General features: G+C 42.2%; 2 long non-coding RNA genes across 2 annotated transcripts in view; one reads left to right on the top strand and one right to left on the bottom strand.

Moving 5' to 3' along the window:
- The window catches only part of LOC135362357 (uncharacterized), a 39,882-nt gene extending 19,347 nt beyond the window's left edge, over nucleotides 1–20,535 (top strand). Inside the window, exon 4 of the long non-coding RNA XR_010406934.1 lies at nucleotides 20,251–20,535. This is a non-coding gene — a long non-coding RNA (uncharacterized LOC135362357). The remainder of the gene's footprint in view (nucleotides 1–20,250) is intronic.
- The window catches only part of LOC135362356 (uncharacterized), a 66,311-nt gene that overhangs the window by 34,382 nt on the left and 10,482 nt on the right, over nucleotides 1–21,447 (bottom strand). The window contains exons 3-6 of the long non-coding RNA XR_010406933.1: nucleotides 17,823–17,937; nucleotides 17,173–17,254; nucleotides 3,593–3,696; nucleotides 3,283–3,374 (exon numbers count right to left, since the gene is read on the bottom strand). This is a non-coding gene — a long non-coding RNA (uncharacterized LOC135362356). The remainder of the gene's footprint in view (nucleotides 1–3,282; nucleotides 3,375–3,592; nucleotides 3,697–17,172; nucleotides 17,255–17,822; nucleotides 17,938–21,447) is intronic.

A 21,447-nucleotide genomic window follows, 5' to 3' on the forward strand; every position in this document is an offset into this window, starting at 1 on the left:
ACTCAATAAATATTTGTTGAGTGAATGAATTGTGATAATAACAATATCAGTTTCCATTGAATGAGCTCCTTGTTTTTTGTGTTCAAATCCTGACTCTGACATTTATTAGCTCTGTGAACTTGGGCAAGTAGCTTAACCTCTCTGTACCTCAGTTTTATCATCTTCAGTGGGTATAGTAATACTACCTAGTTGAGTTGTCAGAAACATTAACTTATTTATTATATGTGAAGAACCTAGAGTGGTGTCTGGCAAATAGAGAGCATCATATAAATGCTTAGCTGCTACAGTTGTTGCTATCATTAATATCTCTGCCTGGAACTGACTCTCAGGAAGATTAGAGCCATATACTTAGTAATTGGCAGCTTAGGATCCCAAAGGACTGAAAGTATGAATTAACAAAAGTTATTCATGGACACTATAGACAGTGTCTGCCATATTATAATCTATTTGCCAATTGTCTGCTTCTAAATGCCTTTGAAAGCATAACCAGATGGCACTTTTTTCCAAGGATATTCATGTAAATATGGGGGCAGAAAATGGCTTAATGTAGTTACACTTTTCAGAAATTATGAAATTTATGTGTGGGGAAAGAACAAGGAAGACAAGGGAGGTGCATTTATAGACACAGAACAGTTGGCACCTCCTCACGTTCCATTCATTTTTTAACCCTTTCTGATCTGGCTTCTCCACCCTCCACTAAAACTACTCCTGCCAAGGTCAGCATGACTTTCCAATTGCCAAGTCAGAAGGCGACTTTTTGGACCCCAGCTTATTGCACTCATTTGACATACCTGATGTTATTAACCAACGACACACCTTTTGTAACTCTGCTGTCAGCACAACTACTGCCACATTCTGGATTCTCTCTCTGGTTCTTCTTAGCCACCTTGCCACCTTATCACAGTCTGTGTCTTCCTTAGGGTCCACTCCTGGTCCATGTCCCTTCCCACTGTGTCCTGGGAAAACACCACTCAAGACCATCAACTCTCACCACAACCTACATTGCTACCCAGATACTCTTGACATTTTTGTCCAGACTCAATTGCTGGCCATTTTCCTGAAGAGCTGGAACCTCAGTCTGGACCTCTCACACATGAGCTTTCCTTTTCATCCACTTGCTGCTGCTGTGCACCCTCATCACCGGTTCCTGGGCATTCTACCAGAGCCCCCTGACTGGTCTCTCTACCCTTAGTCACCTCCAACCCATTCTCCACACTCCCGTAGAGCACTTTCTAAACCGTGGTAATCTGAGCTTCCACTTCCAATAACGGTGGAATTGTTCCTGTAAGACAACCCTCCACAAGTAACAACTAGGAACTCTAGAAAAATGAAAAATAAAAACCAATGACTTGAAGGCACTAGAGAGGAACCAAAAGCAGACAGATCATGGACAAGAGGTAGCACTTGGAAGAATGAAATATCATGTGTGAGTTCTGCATTTTTTATGGATTTTGGCCTGAGAGCAAACCCCAGTTAGTGCTAAGCAGGGCAGCTAAAACTCAGCAGCATGCAGTCTCACGAGATAGAAGAACCAGAGAAAAGCATTCAGGGTGATAAGCATAGCAGCGGTAACTTGGAGGGAGGGGGGAGTCCAAGACAAGAGGAAGCAACTTCAGAACTCATCCTATCATGATCCATATTGGTCGCTTTTGGATTCCATTACTTCTAGCATAATTCATTACTTTGATTTCTTATTACAAAAGTGATGCATAGGACATTTAGAAGATCTGGGAGAACAAAGGCAAGATGATTCATTATTCAGTAATTATTCACTGAGCACTAATTATGTGCCAGGGACTATCCTTGGTACTGGGAGCACAGCTTTTTAAAAAAAAGTCCTTGTTCTCACTCTAGTATGTAAGTCACATGAAAAGAAAAGAAACAAAGAGATGTGTAATATAATACTCAAGGTGGGAATTTCAAGAAAATAAAAGTCAGCGATGCTGGACAACATTGAACGAGAGAGAATATTTAGAATGCTAAAAGTGGTCACTTATCTGAAGTCTTTTTCTTTATTGAAAATAATTTAGCTCATTCTTGATACTTTAGAAATTACTCTCAAGTAGCCAATGGTACAGAGATACATAATTTGCATGTAGACACCTTATTCACAGTTAAGGGTATGTTATTTTTTACCCACAAAATGCTAAAATACATCCTACATAGGTACAATCTAGGTTTTGTGGCTGGATCTATGAAGCCAAACGATTTTTGACCAGTTTTTTTTAAAACCCTGAACTGACTCAGTGTTTTGGTATTATTTCAATCGAGTATGAATTTCCTTGTCTGTCATTTAGAGAAGGCATGAGGTATTAGTACAGTCAGAGAAGAGCTCTACTGAAAAGTGACCCCCCATCGTCTATCATCTCTGTCTAATGAGATGCTGCTGTGAGCTCCTGATGAAATATTGTGCCACAGAACCTTGCCCTGTTGTGCAATTTCTGCAGAAGACCTTACAGGGCCATCTGAGCTCAGGCAACATTGATTACTATTCCATCTGTCGATTTATCTCTAAATAATCATGTATTATAATGGTCTTCTATTTCCGGTGCGTTGTACAGATGTTCTTTTGGAGACTCATCAAAACAGTTGAATTTTTTTTTTTTTTGAGATTTTTAATTGGACGTGCATTTCTCTTCTGAAGCAGCCTGTCTTCAAATTTCTGTTTTGAAAAGTGCGCCTATGAGCAGCACAGCGCATGGCACACTGTGGCTAGCCAGGAATCCTGTGCCTTTTAGCAGCCCTTACCTAAAATGCTCATTTGATTTCTTTAAACTTACTCTTTAAATGACTACTATTCGGTTTTGTCAGTGGTTAAAGAGGGGGAAGGCGCTGAGATGCACAACAGCTGGAGGGGGCACGGACATTCCTTAGTGGGGCAGGAGGGGCTTCTGATCAGAGCAGGTGTGTGACTAACAGGGTGGCACAGCACTGGGGGAGGCTGCTGCAGACCTGTCCTGTGGGGAGCCCTCTGGACACTCCCTCTCCTTTCCAGCCGGCAAGACCGTTCCTCCCTTGCCAGTGCCTTTGCGGATGTGCCCAGCTACACTGTCCTGAGTTCCAGTTTCTGGGAAGGCTCTCCTCCTCACTCTGATTCTAACTAGCTCTGCTGCTTGGGTCAAGTCACTTGCCCTCTCTGGACCTGTTTCTCCCTCCAAAGTTGGATGAGGTTGGGCTCCATGAGAGCCGGCATGGCTTCAAACTGATGCCATATGGTGGCCCTCTCCCCTGCTCACACCCATCCCCACAATCCCATGGTAGCTCACAAACACCAAGCCTCACCCTCCCGGGTTGGGAGTCAGCAGATTGTCATCAGGGTCTCATGGGAGAGCGAGGAATGTCCTCAGGAAACTCAGCTTGTCGTCTTCTTCTTCCTGGAATAGGGGCCCCTGGTGTCAGCGGGCTGTGCTGTTGAGCTTAAGGCAGAGGACCGTGGGTGCTCCAGCTTGGGCCATAGGTAGGAAGGTCTGGCCCATAAACACAACGCCAGGCAGGCTGGTGTGGCTGGTGTGGATTCAGCTCCAGAATCAGGAGACAGGCTTGAGAGCTGATCCAGGCGGGAAACGGGATGTGGCCCTGGGCAGTCACTTACCTCTAGCCTTGCCTCTTCATCTGTAGAATGGGGATAGCCACCGCTGTGCTAATAACTCAGGGTTGTTCAAAGTGAGGAAACGCACTCAACAGTATCTTTTTTTCCTTAAAAAGATAATATAAACCGTAATGTGCATATAAATCACTTGGGGATCTTGTTAAAATGCAAACTCTGGGGGCGCCTGGGTGGCTCAGTTGCTTGAGCACCTGGCTCTCAGTTTTGGCTCAGGTCGTGATATTAGGGTGGTGGGATCAAGCCCTGAGTTAGGCTCTGCACTCAGCGTGCCGTCTGCTTGAGATTCTCCCTCTCCCTCTGCCCCTCCCCCTGCTCAAGCGCGCTCTCTCTCTCAAACAAATAAATCTTTTAAAAAGTGCAAATTCTGACTCAGTAGATTTGGGGTAAAGCCCCAAATTCTGCATTTCTTACAAGCTCCAGGGTGAGACTGCCCATGCTGTGCTGCGCCACCCTCTGGTGAGCAAGGATCCAAACCATTAAAGTTTTTCAAAATAAAAACAAGAAATTATCTAAATCCCACCACCCTAACACTACTTTCACTTCTGCTTTTTTTTTTTTTTTTTTTACTTCACATTACATCTTCAGTGGTTTCCATGTTTCTGTAAATTGTATGGGCCGTGAATTTTCTGTAATTATTACTTGTAAATAGTTGTCCAGCATTCCACAGTGCCAAAATGTTATCACTTAGCTATCCTGAAGCTAGGCTTGAAGCTCTGCCTGCTGCCGGCCTCTGTGTATGGTTGGACCAGACAGTCCCCTGTGTGTGGGGAAGCCTGTGCTCCTGGGGCAGCAGGAGAGCACTTGTTTCCTCCTGTTCCTCCCTAAGATCAATCTGTGGGAGGAAACTGGCTTGAGATTATGAACATCTTCATGAACTCTTGTTACTTTTGACATATGATTCTTCTGAAGGTTAACAAAGTGATGGATATGCACATATTTTGATTATTAAAAATATGGGCTCCCCCTGCACACTGCTGGGGAGGTGTAAGATGTGCACCACTATGGAAGACAGTATGGAGGCTCCTCAAAAAATTACAACTAGAACTGCCATGGGATCCAGCAATCCCACTTCTGGGTCCCAAAGCATTGAAATCTGGATCTCAAAGAGATCATCTGCCCTCCTGTGGTTCATCGAGGTACTATTCACAGTAGCCAAGGTGTAGACACAACCTAAGTGTCCTTAGGTATATATGCAGTATATACATACAGTGTAAAAAAAAAAAAAGGACATCTTGCCATATGTGACAACATGGCTGAACCTTGTGGACATCACACTAAGTGAAATAAGCCAGTCACAGGGCGCCTGGGTGGCTCAGTTGGTTAGGCGACTGCCTTCAGCTCAGGTCATGATCCTGGAGTCCCGGGACTCGCATCAGGCTCCCTGCTCAGCAGGGAGTCTGCTTCTCCCTCTGACCCTCGCCCCTCTCATGCTCTCTCTCTCTATCTCATTCTCCCTCTCAAATAAATAAAATCTTAAAAAAAAAAAAAAAAGAAAGAAGCCAGTCACAGAAGGACAAATACTTATGTGAAGTATCTAAAATACTCAAATGGGGGCACAGAGCAAGATGGCAGAGGAGTAGGAGACCTAAATTTCGTCTGGTCCCAGGAATTCAGCTGGATAGGGATCAAACCATTCTGAACACCTACGAACTCAACAGGAGATCGAAGAAAAGAATAGCAGCAACTCTCTGAACAGAAAAGCAACCACTTTCTGGAAGGTAGGACGTGCGGAGAAGTGAATCCAAGGTGATATTGGGGAAGATAGGCGGTGGGGGAGGGGGCCTCCGTCAGCTGCTTCTGGCAAGTGATAGAGCAGTGGAGCACAAAATCGGAACTTTTAGAAGTCTGCTCCGCTGAGGGACGTCGCTCCAGTGGCTAAGCGGGGGGTGGAACCCTGGCTGGGACAGTGTGGTCTCAGGACCCTCAGGGTCACAGAAAGACCGGGGGTGCCTGAGTGCAGCAGAGCTCCCAGGTATTGGAGTGGGGAAGCCGGCTGCAGAGACGGAGCCAGGGCACAGGCTCTCAGCTCGGGGTTGCCATAAACCATGATCCGCGGCACAGTTGGGCCACTGCTCCTCCAGCAGGGACCCAACAAGGCAGATCCAGGAAGACTCCCCTTCCTCCTGGGGAGAAGCACTGCGGGAGCGCACCGCAGGGATCTGCTGGGTTTGGAGACTCCACACAGGGTCGTGTGCTAGAGATAGAAACACTCGGTCACAGGCCGGGTGAGTACGGAGTGTGGCCGGAGACCGGGGAGACAGGAGTGATTGACTTCTTTTCTCTGGGGGCTCACTGAGGAGTGGGGACACGAGTTCTCAGCTCCTCCGGGGTGGAGATTGGGAGGCCGCCATTTTTGCTCTCCTCCTCCAAGCTGTAGGGAAAGCTTGCAGGGAACAGAAGCTTTCCCGAGAGCACACCCGAGCAGATTACTTAGCCCAGACCCAGCAAGAGCGGGGCAATTCCACCTCTGGCAAAGACATCTGGGAACCACGGCAACAGGCCCCTCCCCAAGAAGATCAGCAAGAACCGACAGCCAAGACCAAGTTTACCGATCAATGAGAATGGCAGAACGCCAGTGCTAGGGGAATACTGCACATAGAATTCATGGCTTTTTTACCATGATTCTTTAGTCTTTCAAAGTTAATTTTTTTTTTTTACTTTTTTTTTAAATTTCTTTTTCCCTTTTTCAACCAACATCTTATCAATCTCTTTTTAAAAAAATCTTTTTTATTTTTCATTTTTAGAGTCATATTCTATCCCTTTATAGTAGTTAACCTTATTTTTGGTACATACATATAAGTCGTTCTCTCTTTAAAATTTTGGGATACAGTTTCTTCTAACAGATCAAAATATACCCTAAATCTCTAGTGTATGGATTTGTTCTAGTCTCCTGCCTGATCACATTCTCTCCCTTTTTTTTTTTAATTTTCTCTTTTTCAACCAATTTCTTATCAATTCCTTTTATAAAATCTTTTATAATTTTCATCTTTAGAGTCATATTCCATCCCTTCTTTGTATTTACCCTTACATTTGTACATATATAAATTTTTCTTTCTTTAAAATTTTGGGAGGCACTTTCTTCTACCAGACCAAAATTCACCCAAAATCTAGTGTGTGGCACTGATCTGTGCACCAGCCTGATCATATTTGATCATATTCTGTTTTTTTGTTTGTTTGTTTGTTTTTATCTTTTTCTTTTTTCTTTCTTTCCCTTTCTTTTCTCCTGGTTTCAGGTCTCTTCTGATTTGTTCAATGTATATTTTTCTGGGGTCGTTGTTACCCTGTTAGCATTTTGTTCTCTCATTCATCTATTCTCTGGACAAAATGACAAGACAGAAAAAATCACCTCAAAAAAACCCCCCAAAAAACAAGAGGCACTACCAACTGCCAGGGAACTAATCAATACGGACATTAGTAAGATGTCGGAACTAGAGTTCAGAATGACGATTTTAAGATACTAGCTGGGTTTGAAAAAAGCATGGAAGATATTAGAGAAACACTTTCTGGAGAAATAACAGAACTAAAATTTAACCAAGTCGAAATCAAAAAGGCTATTAATGAGGTGCAATCAAAAATGGAGGCTCTAACTGCTAGGATAAATGAGGCAGAAGAGAGAATCAGTGATATAGAAGACCAAATGATGGAAAATAAAGAAGCTAAGAAAAAGAGAGATAAACAACTACTGGATCATGAGGGCAGAATTTTAAAGATAAGTGATACCATAAGACAAAACAATATTAGAATAATTGGGATCCCAGAAGAAGAAGAAAGAGAGAAAGGGGTAGAAGGTATATTGCAGCAAATTATAGCAGAGAACTTCCATAATTTGGGGAAGGAAACAGGCATCAAAATCCAGGAGGCACAGAGAACCCCCCTCAAAATCAATAAAAATAGGTCATAACCCTACATCTAATAGTAAAACTTATGAGTCTCACAGACAAAGAGAAAACCCTGAAAGCAGCTCGGGAGAAGAGATATGTAACCTACAATGGTAGGAACATTAGATTGGCAACAGACCTATCCACAGAGACCTGGCAGGCCAGAAAGGACTGGCAGGATATATTCAGAGTACTAAATGAGAAAAATGTGCAGCCAAGAATACTATCCAGCTAGGCTGTCATTGAAAATAGAAGGAGAGATAAAAAGCTTCCAGGACAAACAAAACTAAAGGAATTTGCAAACACGAAACCAGCCCTACAAGAAATATTGAAGGGGGTCCTCTAAGCAAAGAGAGAATCTAAAAGTAACATAGGCCAGAAAGGAACACAGACAATATACAGTAACAGTCACCTTATAGACAATACAATGGCACTAACTTCATATCATTCAATACTTACCCTGAATGTAAATGGGCTAAATGACCCAATCAAAAGACACAGGCTATCAGATTGGATAAAAAAACAAGACCCATCGATATGCTATCTGCAAGAGACTCATTTTAGACCCAAAGACACCCCCAGATTGAAAGTGAGGGGGTGGAAAACCATTTACCATGCTAATGGACACCAAAAGAAAGCTGGGGTGGCAATCCCAGACAAATTAGATTTTAAACCAAAGACTACAATAAGAGATGAGGAAGGACACTATATCCTACTTAAAGGGTCTATCCAACAAGAGATCTAACAATTGTAAATATCTATGCCCCTAACATGGGAGCAGCCAATTATATAAGCCAATTAATAACAAAAGCAGAGAAACACATCGACAACAATACAATAATAGTGGGAGACTTTAACACCCCCCTCACTGAAATGGACAGATCATCTAAGCAGAAGATCAACAAGGAAATAAAGACTTTAAATGACACACTAGACCAAATGGACTTCACAGACATATTCAGAACATTCCATCCCAAAGCAACAGAATACACATTCTTCTCTAGTGTCCATGGAATATTCTCCAGAACAGATCACACCCTAGGTCACAAATCAGGTCTCAACTGGAACCAAAAGATTGGGATCATTCCCTGCCTATTTTCAGACCACAATGCTTTGAAACTAGAACTCAATCACAAGAGGAAAGTCGGAAAGAACTTAAAAACATGGAGGCTAGAGAGCATCCTACTAAAGAATGAATGGGTCAACCAGGAAATTAAAGAGAATTAAAAAAATTCACAGAAACAAATAAAAATGAAAACACAACTATTCAAAATCTTTGGGATGCAGCAAAGGCAGTCCTAAGAGGAAAGTATATAGCAATACAAGCCTTTCTCAAGAAACAAGAAAGGTCTCAAGTACACAACCTAACACTACACCTAAAGGAGCTGGAGAAAGAACAGCAAATAAAGCCTAAGCCCAGGCGGAGAAGAGAAATAATAAAGATCAGAGCAGAAATCCATGAAATAGAAACCAGAAGAACAGTAGAATAGATCAACAAAATTAGGAGCTGGTTCTTTGAAAGAACTAACAACATTGATAAACCCCTGGCCAGACTTATCAAAAAGAAAAGAGAAAGGACCCAAATAAATAAAATCATGAATGAAAGAGGAGAGAGCACAACCAACACCAAAGAAATACAAACAATTATAAGCACATATTAGGAGCAACTCTATGCCAGCAAATTAGATAATCTGGAAGAAATGGATGCATTCCTAGAGACGTATCAACTACCTAACTGAAGCAGGAAGAAATAGAAAACCTGAACAGACCTATAACCGCTAAGGAAATTGAAGCAGTCATCAAAAATCTCTCAAAAAAACAAAAGCCCAGGGCCAGATGGCTTCCCAGGGGAATTCTACCAAACATTTAAAGAAGTATTAATATCCATTCTTCTGAAACTGTTCCAAAAAATAGAAATGGAAGGAAAACTTCCAAACTCATTTTATGAGGCCACCATTACCTTGATCCCAAAACCAGACAAAGACCCCATCAAAAAGGAGAATGACAGACCAATATCCTTGATGAACATGGATGCAAAATTTCTCACCAAAATACTAGCCAATAGGATCCAACAGTACATTAAAAGGATTCTTCACCACAACCAAGTGGGATTTATCCCTGGGCTGCAAGGTTGGTTCAACATCCACAAATCAGTGTGATACAATACATTAATAAAAGAAAGAACAAGAACCATATGATCCTCTAAATAGATGCAGAAAAAGCATTTGACAAAGTACAGCATCCTTTCTTGATCAAAACTCTTCAAACTCTTCAGAGTATCGGGATAGAGGGTACATACCTCAATATCATAAAAGCCATCTACGAAAAACCCACAGTGAATATCATTCTCAATGGGGAAAAACTGCGAGCTTTCCCCCTAAGGTCAGGAACACGGCAGGGATGTCCACTATCACCACTGCTATTCAACATAGTATTAGAAGTCCTAGCCACAGCAATCAGACAACAAAAAGAAATTAAAGGCATCCGAATCGGCAAAGAAGAAGTCAAACTGTCACTCTTTGCAGATATGATACTTTATGTGGAAACCCGAAAAGACTCCACCCCAAAACTGCTAGAACTCATACAGGAATTCAGTAAAGTGGCAGGATATAAAATCAATGCACAGAAATCAGTGGCATTCCTATACACCAACAACAAAACAGAAGAAAGAGCAATTAAGGAGTTGATCCAATTTACAACTGCACCCAAAACCATAAGATACCTAGGAATAAATCTAACCAAAGAGGCAAAGGATCCATACTCAGAAAACTATAAAATACTCATGAAAGAAACTGAGGAATACACAAAGAAATGGAAAAACGTTCCATGCTCATGGATTGGAAGAACAAATGTTGTGAAGATGTCAATGCCACCTAGAGCAATCTACACATTCAATGCAATCCCTATCAAAATACCATCCACTTTTTTCAAAGAAATGGAGCGAATAATCCTAAAATTTGTATGGAACCAGAAAAGACCCCGAATAGCCAGAGGAATATTGAAAAAGAAAAGCAAAGCTGGTGGCATCACAATTCCTGACTTCCAGCTTTATTACAAAGCTGTCATCATCAAGACAGTATGGTACTGGCACAAAAACAGACACATAGATCAATGGAACAGAATAGAGTGTCCAGATATGGACCCTCAACTCTATGGTCAACTCATCTTTGACAAAGTAGGAAAGAATGTCCAATGGAAAAAAGACAGTCTCTTCAACAAATGGTGTGGGAAAATTGGACAGCCACATGCAGAAGAATGAAACTGGACCATTTCCTTACACCACACACAAAAACAGTCTCCAAATGGTTGAAAGACCTCAATGTGAGATAGGAGTCCATCAACATCCTAAAGGAGAACACAGGCAGCAACCTCTTCGACCTCAGCTGCAGCAACTTCTTCCTAGAAACATCGCCAAAGGCAAGGAAAGCAAGGGCAAAAATGAAGTATTGGGACTTCATCAAGATAAAAAGCTTTTGCACAGCAAAAGAAACAGTCAACAAACTCAACACCCAAAGAACAAATGATCCAATCAAGAAATGGGCAGAAGACATGAACAGACATTTTTCCAAAGAAGACATACAAATGGCCTATAGACACATGAAAAAGTGCTCAACATTGCTTGGCATCAGGGAAATCCGAATCAAAACCTCAATGAGATACCACCTCACACCAGTCAGCATGGCTAAAATTAACAAGTCAGGAAACGACAGATGTTGGCGGGGATGCGGAGAAAGGGGAACCCTCCTACATTGTTGTGGGAATGCAAGCTGGTGCAGCCACCCTGGAAAACAGTATGGAGTTTTCTCAAAAAGTTGAAAATAGAGCTACCATATGACCCAGCAATTGCACTACTGGGTATCTACCCCAAAGATACAAATGTAGGGATCCTAAGCGGTATGTGTACCCCGATGTTTATAGCAGCAATGTCCACAATAGCCAAACTATGGAAAGAGCCAAGATGTCCATCGACAGACGAATGGATAAAGAAGGTGTGGTATATATATACACAATGGAATATTATGCAGCCATCAAAAAAAATGAAATCTTGCCATTTGCAACAACATGGATGGAACTGGAGGGTGTTATGCTGAGCGAAATAAGTCAATCAGAGAAAGACATGTATCATATGATCTCACTGATATGAGGAATTCTTAATCTCAGGAAACAAACTGAGTGTTGCTGGATTGGTGGGGTGGCAGGGATGGAGTGGCTGGTTGATAGACACTGGGGAGGCTATGTGTTATGGTGAGCGCTGTGAATTGTGTAAGACTGTTGAATCTCAGACCTGTACCTCTGAAACAAATAATACATTATATGTTAAAAAAAAAAAAGAAGAAGAAGATAGCAGGAAGGGGAAAATGAAGGGGAGGAAATCAGTTGGGAAGACGAACCATGAGAGACTATGGACTCTGAGAAGCAAACTGAGAGTTCTAGGGTGGGGGGGATGGGTTAGCCTGGTGATGGGTATTAAAGAGGGAACGTACTGAATGGAGCACTTGGTGTTATATGCAAACAATGAATCATGGAACACTACATCAAAAACTAATGATGTGATGTATGGTGATTAACATAATAAAATAAAAGAAAAAAAGTTCCTATCATGATGGATGATGCTCTAGCTACGTTAGATTTAAAAAATAATTTTGATATTTTGGAATTTTGAACAACAGACTGAGACTTTATTTTTTTCACTCTATGATATATATTGAAAATATTTGGACTAAGCTTCTGAAGCATACTCTGTGAAAAGTGTCATGTTTGCAGTTGTTAAAATTCTTTAGTATATATATGTAAATGTTGTGAATCATTGCCAGTTTACAGATCTGTTGAACAAAATAGGAGAGCAATGAAGTCAATGATCTGTTGGGATTTTTTGCCAGTACTTATCAGTTGAGCTGTTTTGTAAAAATTTACGGTATTGTTAACTCTATTTTTTTAAAGATCTTATTTATTTATTTGTCAGAGAGAGAGAGAGAGAGCACAAGCAGGGGGTGTGACAGGCAGAGGGAGAAGCAGGCTCTCTGCTGAGCAGGGAGCCCAATGCTGGACTCGATCCCAGGACCCTGGGATCATGACCTGAGCTGAAGGCAGACACTCAACTGACTGAGCCACCCAGGTGTCCCTGTATTGTTAACTCTAATTCAAGATTTTCTTGAAACAAAATTAAGTCAAAGACAAAAAATGTTAGTGTGATACAATATCACACTACAAAAGAACAGGCTAAATTTGAAGTGTTGTGGAAAAAAAAAGCTTATTTGTGACCCAGCAAAACCAGTGTGAGAATTTGCTGAAATTAAAAATTCCATTACATAGAGCAATAATAATAATTTTATGCCTTTTTCTAATGGAAATCAATATGCAGAAAATTGCCAGTGCAATTAACAAAATTATATAATTTGGCTGCAAAAATGACAAGAGAAATTTGAAGGTTTTTTTTTTTTTTTTTTGGTTACTGGTAAATTTAGAACTCCTTTTCAATTTACACAATATCTTTTGAACCCAATGCTAACATTGAGTTGACAGAAGAGTTGGTGAATCTATTGTGGACACAGTTTTGAAATGGACATGTTTTAGCTTGAAAGTCAAATTAATTGTTCTAAAAATGATGAGCCACTTTTGTCAATGTGGATTTGAATATTAAAGGAAAATGATATATTAAAAAAAAAAAAAGTCAAACTCCTAGAAGCAGAAAGTAGAATTGTGGTTGCCAGGGGCTGGGGTTAGGGGGAAATGGGGAGATGGCTGCTCCACAGGTATAACATTTCAATAATGCAAGACAAAAACGTTCTAGAGATCTGCTGTATAGCACCATGCCTACAGCTAACAATATTGTATTGTGCACTTAAAAATGTGTCAAGAGGGTAAATCTCACATTAAGTGCTCTTACCACCACAACAAAAAAATACATGCGTCTTATAGAAAAAATATGAAAATGACAATTGACCTAATACCACTGCTGCATTTTGATTCTTTTTTTATAAAGATTTTATTTATTTATTCATGAGAGGCAGAGGCAGAAGGAGAAGCAGACTCCCCACTGAGCAGAGAGCCCGACCTGGGACTTGAACCCAGGACCCTGGGATCATGACCCAAGCCGAAGGCAGACGCTTAACCGACTGAGCCACCCAGGCATCCCTACATTTGGACTCTCAGCTTTCTCAGTCATTAATTTATTCCATAAACACTTACTATACACTTAGAATGTGCCAAGTACTGTGCATGCACTGAGGTTAGCGCAGGGAACCATCTTTCTGTCTAGATATATGTATAAAATGATCTACCAATCTCTATCACAAAACTATATATAACAGTGTGTCTATTATATATTACATATATTATAAGATACTTTCACTCACAAAGTTTTATGTGAATAACAAAACAAAACAAAGCAACCCTAACTGAGCCAAAGAGGTAGAAAACAGACCAATATGTGGGGAGAGCTATGGGTATTTTATGATCGCTAGGATACAAAGTGCAAGATGGGACTGTGGAAGCTGAGGAAATGGGTCTAGAGTTAGGTGAGTTACTGGAGTTTCTGTGTCTAGGTGGAGAAGGACTAGAATCCAATCTGACTTTCAGTCCTCTGTGTGTGTGTGTATTTTTTTTTTTTTTTTTATCTATTTGACAGCAAGATATAGCGAGAGAGGAAACACAAGCAGGGGGAGTGGGAGAGGGAGAAGCAGGCTTCCCGCGGAGCAGGGAGCCCAATACGGGGCTCCATCCCAGGACCCCGGGATCATGACCTGAGCCGAAGGCAGATGCTTAACGACTGAGCCACCCAGGTGCCCTGTGTGTGTGTATTTTTAAGATTTTATTTATTTGTTTGAGAGAGAGCGTGCATGCACAAGTGAGGGGAGGGAGAGGGGGAGGGGCAGAGGGAAAGAGCAGGGGCAGGGGAGGGAGAGGGGGAGAGAGAGAGAGCACAGAGGGAGAGGGAGAAGCAGGCCCCCAGCTGAGCAGGGAGCCCAATGCGGGACTCAATCCCAAGACCCTGGGACGATGACCCAAGCTGAAGGCACACGCTTAACCGACTGAACCACCTAGGCACCCCTCTTTTACACTTTTTAACTGCAGTTGTGCAAATTAACATTAGACATCTCATCTCTTAATCCATTAGGGGGAGAGAGCAAGAGAGGAAGAGGGAGGAAGGAGGAGAAATATATCTAGAAGATGCTGGATCTGAATCACATGGTAGCAGGAAAAGCTGTTTTGAAAAGATATCTAATCTTTGGAAATATAATTCATTTGGGGCAGGTGAGTTCCCCAACATCCCAGTGGGCAAGCTTTGTCTGCACTCTCATCTTCTGTATCTTGGCAAACGGAAACTGAAGCTTGCAGGGGTTACATAGCTTTCCCCCACTACTCAGAGGTGGACCTAGAATTTCCAAAGTCCAAGCTCTTAACAACTCTTACATACGTCTTTTATCCTTAGGAAGAAGGGAAGAAATTTCTAACTTAGGTCTGAAAACATAAAATAGTTGAGAGAAGCAATCTGGAATTCATTCAGATCAGGAAAAGTAAGCACCAATCTGTGCCTTGATGCTATTGTATTTGGGGGTTGTATTTTTACTGTCTTTCTAGAAAAAACATAGGTAGTGGCATTGTGTGCACTAATCTCTCCTCCTCTGTCATTCATGTTTGGAGGGAGTTTAATAGCCAGGCCTGGGACACCATGCCTGTTACCTGTCAGCTGGTGGCAGCTAACTGATGTATCCCATTTCTCTGGGATTCACTCTTTCAAATTTCATAGAGGGGCTTGGGCTGAGGGGAGGCAGGTGGACCCAAAGTGGCTGAGGCTTGAATGAAGACTCTTATCCAAGTCAGCCAAAGATGGGAATGAGATAGTCTGAATAACAGTTCTTAGGAAGTAGAAAATTGAATACAAATGCCTTGTCCGAAAGGAGGGAAGACTCTAGCTTGGAGATACTGTTGTAGGTCAGAGGACAGTCTACGTCTAAATAGAACAGAAGTTGGGAGGAAAGCGAGGGGAGTTCTGGAGGTTGTAGAAAATGTGCCCACAGGGTCTGAGCACCGGTAGACCTGACTGGAGGATCTATTATGTGCCTAGCACGGTTCTGGTACACAGAGAGAGCAACTTCCAGTTTCTGGCCGTGAACCCAGTCCTGATTCAGTAGAGGGAGACAGACATGAGTCATGAGTTTTTCTCTTTATTTACTTTTCCCTGGCAGTCTCCTGGTTTTCATAAATGACCATGACTTGACATGCACTGCCTTTATAATAATATTTTATAATCAGTGGAAAACCAAAGGAATGACTGGAAGTTGCCTTTAGTTATGGGAACAGCTGGGCCTCTCAGGATCACACCGGAAACTACTACCCCATGTGAGCAAGGAGCTGTGGGTTTCTCTGGAGATGCAGCTGCTTCTTTTCCAAATAACAACTTTAAATTCTGACATTTTAGCATTTACATGGATGGCTGTATGACTACAAAGAAACTTGAGTTGACCAGCTCTCCCAGAAAACTTCTGATTAGTGGCTTTCTGGTTTTGAAAAATAGGGCTTATTTTTCTCAAAGTTCTTTATAACTTTGCAGCCCAGTGACCACCCCCTTTTTTTAGATTTATTTATTTATTTGAAAGAGAGAGAGAGAGAAGGGGCAGAGGGAGAGGGAGAGAGAATTTTAAGCAGACTCCGTGTTGAGTACCAGCCAGAGGCGGGGCTTGATCTCATGATCCTGAGCTCACCACCTGAGTTGAAACCAAGTGCCAGAGCTTACCGAACTGCTACTCCAGTGACCTCCCTTTAACACGGTTCTTTGGATAGAAGGAGAAGACAGTCTGGCCAAACTACCATTTTGTCTAATTCAGTTCAGTTACAGGCAGTTTTAATAATTTGATATTCTGTCCTGAGCTGATTTTGGTCAGAAGCCATCAGCTGTGGGAGTCAATCAGCTTGAAGTTCTCTTCAAACCAGCCATTCATTCACTTTCTGAACATTTGTCACACCCTGTGCTGAGCCAGGAGCTGTTGTGAGGTTCTCAGTATCCAATACACATAAAATAGATGTAGTCAATGCCTCCGTCTATCAGAGACGGGGCGATAGACATTGAACAAATAACTCCACGCACGCATTTGAACAAGAGCCACTAAGGAGAAGACTGGGCTATTGTGAGCGCATCATAGGGGTGGACCTACTTAGGATGGAGAGACAGGGAAGCCCTCTTTAAGAGAGAGACAATAACACTGAGATTTGGAGCGGGCACCAGCGAGGCAGAGTGAGGCGACCGCGGCCAGGCAGAGGGCAGAGCGTTAAGTGTAGACTGTGAGCGGGAAGGAGGAGGGAGTCACCAGCAAACTGTCAGAAGGCAAACACAGCTGTGACATAGCCCTGGTGGGGAAGAGTGACACAAAGTGAGCATGGTAAGGCAGCTCAGAGCCACCATGCAGGGCCTCGTGGCCCCTAATGACTGTGGGTTGCATTCTGGGGGGCATGGGATATCACAGAAGGGCCGCAAGCAGGGACAGAGTGTGATCTGATCACATTAAAACAATCTGTGAATTCTGTGGTTAGACAGATCGGATGTATCACATTACAGAGCCTCAGACATTATGCACCTGGCTTACCCGCACTCTGCCCTGGACTGCTCGTTTGCCAAGCTCCAAGGCGAGGTGGGCCGGAAGCTGGGCATGCGCATCCTGGGCGTGCGCACATCCGCTTCCCTCTTACCTGACCGAGCTGACATCCTGCCTGGGAGGAGGGCAACATCCAGACCCAGAAACCAAGTGCCTGCGACTGCAGCACAGGAAGGCTTTGAGGGGGAAACAATAAATCAAGTTTCAAAGATGTCACCAACTTCGAGAACAAGATTCTAATCTCAGGTTGACTCTCAGGGAAAGGAGTCCACTTGGCTGCAAGCATCTCAGCAGCAAGTCCTTAGGGCCGGTTGATTTAGACACATCTCTATTTCCCAAGTGGTTTTAGTCAGCCCCTTCCTTTTCTAACTCGGTTTCCTACTTTTCTCTCTCACAGATCATGCATTCTTTGGTTATTTGATTTGCCTTTGTAATTTTTTTTTTTTTATAAGACAAACACATCTTGAAAAATCCACTCTTGTTAGTGTCACTTGTCCTTGGTTTCCCCTCCCAGTTGACTTCATGGCTGAGACCTCCCTTGGGGTGATATTTTTTCCTGACTTGTTGGAGTTAGCTTGATTCTCCTCTCAGCCCCCATAGGCAGGGGTGCTGGGTTGGGTAGGGATCAGCACAGGAATGTGCTGGCAGGGTCAGGGTTTGTTGAAGTAGGTGGGTTGAAGGGTAAGGGACACATACCTCCCAGCTTCACAATGTGAACATGGTGGCAGTTCATCTGGGACTTACCAGCTGCACTTTGTCTGCAGGGTGTGCATGGACGTAGAAGGATGCCTCAGAGCACACGTGACCTACTGGTCAGGACACCTGGGTTTGATTTCTTATTGCTTCCTCGTGGGTAACCCTAGGACACAAAGGAATGAGCATGGATGAGTGCCTTTTAGTACCAGACAATGTACATAAATGCTCGTGGGCACTCAGAGATGTGGGTGCTGTTTTTTCCATTTAGACATGAGGAAATAAAGGTTCAGAGGAATTCAGTAAAATACCCAAAGATACACAACTGATAAATTTCAATTTTTTAATCTGTTGAAGGAGGATAGAAATATATCACTGGCTGATAAAGCCTGAGGGAACAATTTGTGCACTGGGAAAATTCCATGAAGACATGGCATTATGTGGCCCGTGTGGACCTCAGTGCACACATTTGAGGGGTCTCTAGAATGGGCCTGGGATCTCACTTGTTCCTAGGAAGTTGTCTTTGTTTGGGGACTGGATCTCACCCGTTCCTAGGAATGTGTGCTCTCTTTGGGGACCTGCTCCTGGCCCATTCTTCCCCACTCCCATTCTGCATCTCCCCCTACAGACCAGCTATCAGGAGCCTGCACCCCTCTTCTCCCAAGCAGTTCCCTCTGTCTAGAAAGTCTTTGTCTGCCCCCTCCCTCTCTTCTGAGGAACTCAGATTCCATCTGTTAGTCTCAGCACATATGTCATGTCTTCAGTGTGACACACTTATCTCCCACATAAGACTTAGGCCCCCAGGGCAGGGACCCATGAAGGAACAACAGCAGAAGGATACAGATCTGGAAGGTGCTCAGCTCCATTTGCCCTTTCCCCAGATAATGTGGGAAAGGGGCCCATAGCTATGGCCAGGATCGAATTCCCACAGGGACTCTTTCCTTACGATTACCTTCAATGGAAAATGGAATCCATAGGACTCTCTGATCTCTAAGAAGGAAAAAAAATAGATGATAGATAGATGATAGATGATAGATAGACAGACAGACAGACAGATACTGGTTGGTAGAGATTGATATTAATATTTAGCAACCTTATAATATCAAATTGGCTTTAATGAGTCATGGCATCTTGCTCATATCTTTTTTACACTATATTTGGTGATGGAAATAAAAAAAGAATAATTCAGTTTCTCAATCTGGTTCAGTTTGGGGGCCTTCTTCATTATTATCTTTTTTTAAAACATTCATGGAAACAGAGGTGAAACCCTTCTCTCCCGGCTTCCTGCACTACTGACATTATAAATATTGACCTAAATTATAACCATTAGGTTCCCACTGAAATGAAAGGTCTGCCCTGGGGTTTAAATTCCTAACTTGCTGTGTAAGATGAGCCTCAATTAAAGTCTTCTAATAAGAAAAACAGAGATTTGGTGTTAAAACATCTTCAAATAATCTGTGTGGAGCTTTACTTGTAACTGTATAGCACTTACCACAGTCTGATTTGAAGTAGGTCATCGATCTATCTCTCTCCTCTACTAAGGAGAGAGCTTCTTGAGGAGAAGGAATTTATCTCATTCATACTACTATTTGGCACATGTCTGAGCCCATAAGAGGCATTCAGGAAACTCTGGTTAAGCAGAAAGGAAAAAGACATGCTGAGAGTAAAAGCGCAAGGTAAAGCCATTCTGGTCTTTTTCTACTTCTTTGATGATGATGATGGTGATGATAGCAAGAGTTACCACTGCGTTGCTTGCTATGTGCTAGGCACTGTGTCAAGCACCTTACATACAATGTCTCTTTTAACTCATATAATAATAATGTACCCATTTTCCCCATTAAGTAGATGAGGGCCCAGAGTCATTAACTAAAGTGTCCAAAGCTAACTGACATTTTTAAGATATCATTTCAGGTCTGCATGCTTTTAACCACTCTGCTCTTTCCAAATGAGCCAACATTTCTTGCCTTTTTATGCAAATAATTGGGTCAAGTATTAGAAAACATTTCATATATTCTTACTTCAGCTAGTTTGCAAAGCAACCCCACTGGGGCTTGAATACGGTATAGGATGGGCCTGATGGGCCAAAGTTTGATACACAAATGTATAGGATGCATGAGATAATGTTGCTAACCCTGAAGGGTTAAAGAGAATTAAAAGTTTCAGTGTAACTACCAATTTGAGGCAGGAAAGTGTTAGCATGTAAGGAGGAATTTCCCTTCCTCTGAGCCACTGGCTCTTTGCCAAGGCTGCAGGGTAGATGCTGCATTAGGAGAGGACGAATTTGATCCAATAAGATGTCTTCTCAATCCCTGTGTAAGATTAGTATGAGTAGGAATCACTTGGTAACAATTTGGAATAGAGTGTGTTAGAAAAACATAGCTTTGTCTGGGTTGAGCCTAGAAATGGGTGACAGATGTTAATGATGAACGACTGAACAGATGTTTGGGGGAGAATTACAAAAAGGTTTTCTATCACACAGGATCTAAACCTTAACCTTCCTGGCCGATGCTGAAAGGAGAGCTTGTTTATGAAACATGTTCTTGCAAAACTATTTGGCGGATTGTGACAAAGATGAATGACCAGATACTATAATTTAAATTTGAAAATAAGGTAAATGGAAGTCCTTGTTTGTGTGTGAATGTATATGTGTTCTCTTTGACAAGGGTCAATGCCTTATTGAAGAGTAGGAAGGCCAAGTAAGTCATTCCTCTCTCCCTGTCCCATTTTTCTACCCCTGACTGGAAGGAATGTGCAGTTTTTGATACCACATCTTAAAGCTCAACAAAATTATTATTTTTAAAAGATTTTGTTTATTTATTTGACAGAGAGAGACACAGCAAGAAAGGGAACACAAGCAGGGGGAATGGCAGAAGGAGAAGCAGGCCTCCCGCCAAGCAGGGAGCCTGATGCTGGGCTTGATCCCAGGACCCTGGGATCATGACCTGAGCCAACGGCAGACACTTAACGACTGAGCCACCCAGGTGCCCCAAGCCTCAACAAAATTATTAAAATACCACCGCTTATATACATTCTGAAATATCTGCCCTATAATTACATGTGGATAAAGGAAAGAGTTTCTATACAACTTAATTGGTCATTTTAACTGGGGGCTCTGAGACTTACTTAAAGTTTTAAGGAGTCTAAAAAAGATCCCCCATCCAAAGTAAATAAGAAACAAAGGTAGATTTTTAAAAGCTGTATAGTTACTATCATAAGCCTATCTCCACTTACCCGCTCCACAGGAAGATGAACTGTTAGTTACGTTATACAAATCATTATGATGTTTCTGATAATTTTCCTGAAATGATGGATGGGCTGAGCAGAGGCATTTGCTAATATAGTCTCTAATGGACATAAACATGACGTATCTTCTGCAGACTGTAGCTGTATCTACACAGCAATACCATGTATTTGGTTAAAAAAGATGAATGCAGTCAAAAAATCCAAATACTCTTGGTTTGGTGTTAAAATAATAATAAATGCCATTGAATTTATGACATTGTATATACAATAGCCTTATATGTCAGAATAGCCCTGCAAGGTGGGTTTATTATCCCCATTTCATGGATGAGAAGGGAGACATCCAGAGAAGTTAAATGACTCACCCAAGGTCATGTGTGCTAGTAAGTAGCAGGATCAGGATTTGTATCTTTACTGTGTATTCAAAATTCCCCTT

The sequence above is a fragment of the Mirounga angustirostris genome, unplaced genomic scaffold, assembly GCF_029215605.1.
Source record: "Mirounga angustirostris isolate CCGP_5_RB_7025 unplaced genomic scaffold, mMirAng1.0.hap1 SCAF_13, whole genome shotgun sequence".
In the NCBI taxonomy this organism is placed as follows: domain Eukaryota; kingdom Metazoa; phylum Chordata; class Mammalia; order Carnivora; family Phocidae; genus Mirounga; species Mirounga angustirostris.